Source organism: Heptranchias perlo, chromosome 20 (assembly GCF_035084215.1).
Source record: "Heptranchias perlo isolate sHepPer1 chromosome 20, sHepPer1.hap1, whole genome shotgun sequence".
In the NCBI taxonomy this organism is placed as follows: Eukaryota; Metazoa; Chordata; class Chondrichthyes; order Hexanchiformes; family Hexanchidae; genus Heptranchias; species Heptranchias perlo.
In genome coordinates this window covers 4,925,908-4,932,672 of record NC_090344.1, presented here as the reverse complement: position 1 = coordinate 4,932,672, position 6,765 = coordinate 4,925,908, and the positions used below count along the sequence as shown (strand labels likewise).

Here is a 6,765-nt window from a genome sequence, read left to right as displayed (position 1 = left end):
GACCGATTGCACCACAACCTTATACACCCAGAAACGCTACTCACTGTGCTATCTAATTTGATGCTAGCGACAAACGTGGCGATACGGCTTCCTATACCTTCACCTACGTTATTTATACATATAGTCAAAAGCTAATGCCCCAGCACTGATCACATCCTGCCAATTTGAGTACACACCTTATTATTCCGGCTCTCTGTCTCCCACCTTCTAACCAACTCCGAACCCATTTCATTAGGTTGCCTTAAATTCTACGCACTCTCATTGTTGTTCACAGCTTCTTATGTGGTACCTTATCGAATGCATCTGGAAGTGAATATTATATAACACCCAAGGAAACTCCATTATCTACCACGTTAGATACACCTTCAAAAAGTTCAACTAGTTTTGTTAGACTTGACTTACCCTTTACAAATCCATGCTGGCTCTCGCTGATGACTTCATATTTATCCAAGTGTTCAGTCATTATTTCCCTAATAACAGATACTGGTAACTCCCCCACAACAGACTTCAGACTAATGGGTCTTTAATTTCTAACTTTATCTCTCCTACCCATCCTAAATAATGGAGTGAGATTGACAATGTTTCAATCAAAGGAACAATTCCTGAATCAAGAGGCTTTTGAACGATCATGACTAAAACATGTACCATTTCCTCGCCGATTCCTCTTAGTCCCCTGGGATGGTAACCATCAGGTCCTGGAGATTTGTCTATCTTTCGTCTCATTATTATCTCCATTACCATTATTTTACTTATACGAATCCCCTTGATTTATTTTCAGTTTTCCTCGTGTCTCTGGTATGTTAGCTCCATCCATTTCTGTGAAGACCGATGAAAAGTAAATATTTAGCAACTCTGGCATTTCCTGATTTTCAATTACAATATCACCTCCATCTGTCTTTAAGGGGCCCACATTACTCTTAGTCACCCTTCTTTCTCTTAAGATACGTGTAAAAACCTTGATTGTTGTCAATATTTTCCCTCACAAGTTTATCTCTTTTTCCCTTTTTGGACCTCTTACGATTTTTTAGTTTCGGCACCATAATAAACAACACTTCGCTGCAAAGTTTGGGTCAATAGTTGTCCAATGTCAGAGCGAGAATTGTCTGAACCCCTAATTTATTTAATGTAACAAACACAAGCACACATAATCATCCGTGTATCAACGCACTGAGTGACACACAAAGTTGAACAGAGAGAAATGCAGGCGAAATTGGGATGCACAGGTTAACGGACAAGCGAAACAGACAAAGATAAAACGGTCTGAACCCCAAACAAACAGTAACGTGTCACTGATAGATATTAGTGAGAGGAGGTGGGCGAACAATGGTATCAAGTGGCGCTGTGGCTTAGTTGGTTAAAGTATTTGTCTTTTAACAGGCGATTCTGGGTTCAACTCCCAGCAGTGCCTTCCGTAATTTATTGTTTTCACCTAATTTGTGGAATTAAACGACAAAATAAGAGTGTGGAATTTGTATTTGTTCAAGTTTCAGGAGGAAACGGATATCAGAATGACTGATCAAAAACGCCCTTTCATTGTGCAGACAGACCTCTCATAGAATGTGTCTGTAACACGTTAATTTATTTGTTTTTGGGCTCGTTGGAGTTGTGGTATAATTCACGATTTGAGGTTTAAACCCGGAAGTTGTCCTAATTTTGACCGAGACTTGTGATCTTGACCTGCGGTGCAAACTTTTGCAAACAGAAAATAGAAAGTACCCAAATCATTCCGCCTGAATCCCCAGGCCCGGATGAAATATATTCCAGGTTGTTAATAGAAGCAAGAAAGGAAATAACGGATGCTCTGACCATCATTTTCCAATCATCTCTGGTTACAGGTGTGATGCCGGAGGATTGGAGGACTGCTAAAGATGTACCGTTGTTTAAAAAGGGAGAAAGGTGTAGATCGAATAATTACTGGCCAGTCAGCCGAACCTCGGTCAGGCTGAAGGTCTTCCATTAAATCTACACAGTACTTCCTCCACAGCCAATACTGGGAGGAGGGTACTCTTGACTGACAAGCCTCAGCTCCATCAGGAGAGGGAAACTGACCCTCGCTCTCTCTTATTCCTGGGATGTGCTACTTTTGAACAAAAAGGTAAGTGTCTCTATACCTTTAAACTCGCTGTCTCACTGCACATGTATTGAAAGTGTATCGTAGGACGGTGTGTCAATGTCTTTGTACCTTTAAACTCTTTGTCTCTCTGCACAGGTATTGAAAGTGTATCGTAGGACGGTGTGTGAGTGTCTCTACACCTTTAAACTCGCTGTCTCACTGCACAGGTATTGAAAGTGTATCGTATGACTGTGTGTGAGTGTCTCTATACCTTGAAACTCGCTGTCTCACTGCACATGTATTGAAAGTGTATCGTAGGACGGTGTGTGAGTGTCTCTATACCTTGAAACTCACTGTCTCACTGCACAGGTATTGAAAGTGTATCGTAGGACGGTGTGTGAGTGTCTCTATACCTTGAAACTCGCTGTCTCACTGCACAGGTATTGAAAGTGTGTCGTAGGACGGTGTGAGTGTCTTTATACCTTGAAACTCTCTGTTTCACTGCACAGCATTGACAGTATATTGTAGGATGTTGTGAATGGGACGAGGGTCAGTGGGGCGAAGTGCAGCCGAATGGGAGCAGCGCCCGTTTGCCGGGTGAGTATTGCACGGTTGTCTTTCTCTCTCCCCTCTTTCTTTCTTTCTTTCTTTCATCGCCTTCTATCCCATCCTTTCTTTCACTCTCTTTTCATTCCTCTTAATTCGTTCTTTTTCTTTCTGCCTCCAGCACCTTTGTCTGTATCCTGTCCTTGTTCTCTCATGTGTCTCTGCTGAAAGATCCAAAATTCAGACCCGCCGCTTCTTCCAGACTTTTTTCCTTCCACAATCATGGTCCATTTCATTGAGACTTTACTGCGGCCTTACCGACTCTAACACTCACTTTCACATTCTTATGTCTTTAAGTTTGCTCCACATCGACCGCTGTTACTCGGGGGCACATGTCCCGTTCGCACCAATGTTCATTTGTGCCTTGAAACATTCCCACCTGCGAGACTGCTCCAGAGACAAGAACGAAGAAAGCAGGGCTGGCAATCGGAAGGACAGCGGCATACTTCTCCGTGAAATTTCCATGGGGTATCTTGTGACACGGGGGACGTTAACTGAAGAACTGGGTTTTGTTTCCATGGTCGTTGGAGCTTTTCCCCGAGCAGTTGATGTGTGGGAGAGACGGGCGGCGCTGCATCGCTGCGAATGACGGCTGAAATGTGCACTTTTGGCAATCTGGGCGGTGCAGGAAGATCGGAAATGTTCCGCTTGATCTTAATAGGTCTGTGGAAATGTCCGATTGAAAAGGAATGAGGAGAAATGCAAAGAGCGGCAGTGGTGAAAAAGTGTCGATTACAGGAGGTTGGCAGTGAGTGAAAGGTCCTTTGAATGTCCGGCGCGGAGGGGATTTTGTTCGGAAACGACAGACTTTAAAGCGCGTGGGGAAAGTGAAGTGCGAGCTGCGTCCTTGGGTCAAATTGGGTGTTTTCAGGAAAACAGCCATTCTGAAATCATAAAAATGAAACCAGAAAATGCTGAAAACATTCAGCAGGTCAGGCAGAACCTGTGGAGAAAGAGCCAGAGGTAACGTTTCAGCTCTATGACATCTTTCAGCCGCAACGAATCGATTGCCATGTGGGACAGTGGCTTAGTTTTCGAAAATGTTAGATTTGGTTTCTGAATTACAAGGTTCGAATTCCACCGCTGTAAGAATTTGCTGGTGCTGTTCAGTTTGGTCTCTTCACCAAAAATCCTTCTTTTCTAAGAAGTGCCTTTCCGCATTGCTGGCGAACATCTGTTTGCTCAAATCAGCAAAGTCAAATTAGCACCTAAACTGTTTCTTGCACGGAGGTGTTGGGAGTGTAAAGTGTGATCTCTGTGAATTATCAATCAAAGTGCACAATGGTCCCCTGGTAAACCGAGTATCTCTAGTGGTCAGCATAAGATAAAAAATAAGTACAATAATTATGAATTTCTTCTTTCCCTCACACTAGGATTTATTATCAGGGAATGTACATGAGCAGGTCGATTGACGTCACGCTCCGGTCGTTTTGCATCGCCTCCTACAAATAGAATAGAATCATAGAAATGTTACAGCACGGAAAGAGGCCATTCGGCACATTGAGTCCTTGCCGGCTCTCTGCAAGAGCAATCCAGCAAGACCCACTCCCCCGCCCTTTCCCTGGAACCCTGTATTTTTTCCTTTCAAATACTTATCCAGTTCCCTTTTGAAGGCCATGATTGAATTTGGCTCCAAGACCCCCTCGGGCGGTGCATTCCACATCATAACCACTCGCTGTATAAAAAAAGTTTTTCCTTCAACTTTGGTTCTTTTGCCAAAGACCTGAGATCTATGTGCTCTGGTCCTTGACCCTTCCGCCAACGGGATCAGTTTCTCTCTATCTACTCTCTTCATGATTTTGAATACTTCTATCAAATCTCCTCGCAACCGTCTCTGTTCGAAGGAGAACAACCTCAGCTTCTCCAGTCTATCCATGTAACTAAAGACCCTCATCCCTGGAATCTTTCCAGTAAATCTCTTCTGTGGGAGATTACCATTACCATGGCATTACCATCGCCGAATCCCCCCGAGTAACATCCTGAGGATCACCATTGACCAGAAACTTAACTGGGCCAGCCACATAAATACTGTGGCTGTAAGAGCAGGTCAGAGGCTGGATGTTCTGCGGTGAGTGACTCACCTCGTGACTCTCCAAAGCTGTTCTCCGATCTGCAAGCCGCAAGTCAGGAGTGTGATGTAATACTCATGTGATGGTCATCGACCTGAAACTTTAACTCTGTTTCTATATCTAAAGATTCTGCCTGACCTGCTGAGGATATCCACATTTACTGTTTTTATTTCAGATTGGCAACATAACCAGTATTTTCATTTTGAATAAAAGGGATTTCGCAGGTTTCCTCATGTGACGAGGTGGCCGAGAGGTTAAGGCGATGGACTGCTCATCCATTGTGCTCTGCACGCGTGGCTTCGAATCCCACCCTCGTCGTTATTGTGTTTAAGTCTTCTTTCCCTCATTCAGCAGGTCTGGTTAAAGTCCCATCCTTCTCGAAAAGGCGGGCAGAGGTTTTTGCGTTGTTTGCTGAAATCAGCAAAAGTTCCTTCCACGAACGTGTTGAAATGAGAATGGCCGCGAAGTGTCAAAGAGAAAAGCGGAGTCATTGCAAAAAGGAGCAAATCTTATGGTCAACGTAAGAAAAACTTATGTTCCATAATGATGATTTATGTCCGGATCATTCCGTGCCTGTGTCTGTTTAAAAGGGATGTGCTGTAAGTTCACCACTACTCTCTGCCTCCTTCCCTTTAGCCAATTATGTGCCCAGGTTATCACCTGCCCTTTAATCCCACGTTTCCGAATACGTCTGTTATGTGTTAATTTCTAAAATGTGTCCTGAGAATAGCTGTAGCCCCGTAATTTTAATCTTAAGCAAAGAGAATACAGATATTAAGACCGAGTGATAGGTCGGGTTCATTTCCGTGACCGGACCCGAGGAGGGGAATTTCCATCTGGGTTTATATTTTCCGAAAGCGGAGACGAAAAACAGCAAAGCTCATCCCGTCGAAATAAAGCAACTGGACTGAAGATCCGACAGCCTTGTCCCATCCCGGGTTTCCAGACCTGGCCGTTCAAGGAAGCCTGATAAGTCCATCAGGGGAAATAGAGAGAAAGAAGAAACACAGACAGAGATAGAGAGATGCATGCAAAGAAAAATAGTATAAATCTCCAAATTCTGTGATTGAGCAGAATTTAAAGTACAGGTTAAAATAAATTCAGTCTCATGTCGTGAAATCTTTTAGGTGAACAATGGGCTGGATTATCCTTTATGCTCTGAGGGAGTAAACACTGCCTGGTAACTACAGCTCTTATTTATTTGAGCATTTCACAGTGGCGATGTGAGGTGGTTTCAAGCCCCCATTGAATTACACGGCTATGTTTGACCCACTCCTTACGTAACCTACAGGAACTGCACGGCAGTGGTTCAGACTGCGTAGGGTTATCACGGGAACTCTGCCAGACTGCATGTTCTGGACATGTACCCAACGCTACACGTGCAGGCTGCAGTTGTGTGTGCATTAGTATTTCAGTGTTAGTATCTTCGCCTGCCGGTGGGAAATCAGGGATTTGGTTCCAGTCCAATTCAGCATCCTTTACCTTTTGTATTCTGTACCCGTGAGATCGCCTGAGTTGGGATAAATTAGTTTGCCGGCTTCAGTCAGTCCAACTTCGAGAAAACTTGTCTTCATTTCGTCTCAGTGTGTTGCGTGGACAAACCCTCTGCATTCTGTCCTCTGGCGCTCAAACATGCTCTGCTGGAGATAAGTCAAAACCGCTGAAAAGCTGTGAGAAGCCAATTGGTGATTTTTGACCAAAAATGGGGACACCACGGGGCTGATCCGGCACTTGAACCAGTGAAACTCCCTGAGCGAGAATCAGACCCAAAGACCAACTGGCAACAGAGCCGTGCAGCCACTGTAAAATTTCGCTGCCTTGAAGCCGATCCACCATCCTTTCAGAACGCTCTGTCCCTCCAATCTCGCTTTCTTGTACGATGTACGATGTAGAGCAACATCAGGTTGTACACGAATTATTTCACATCGACAATATTAGCCTCTCTTTATCAAATTCGTTTTGAATGTACGACTTGTATTTTCAAGTAACAATTTACAGAACGAATTGCTCCGAAACGACATTGTCAACTGTCTCGGC

General features: G+C 44.0%; 1 non-coding gene across 1 annotated transcript; it reads left to right on the top strand.

Annotated features, from left to right (window-relative positions):
- The first annotated feature begins 4,964 nt into the window (after positions 1-4,964).
- trnas-gcu (transfer RNA serine (anticodon GCU)) lies at positions 4,965-5,046 on the top strand. The gene has a single exon. It is a non-coding gene; the product is annotated as a tRNA-Ser (tRNA).
- The last annotated feature ends 1,719 nt before the right edge of the window (positions 5,047-6,765 follow it).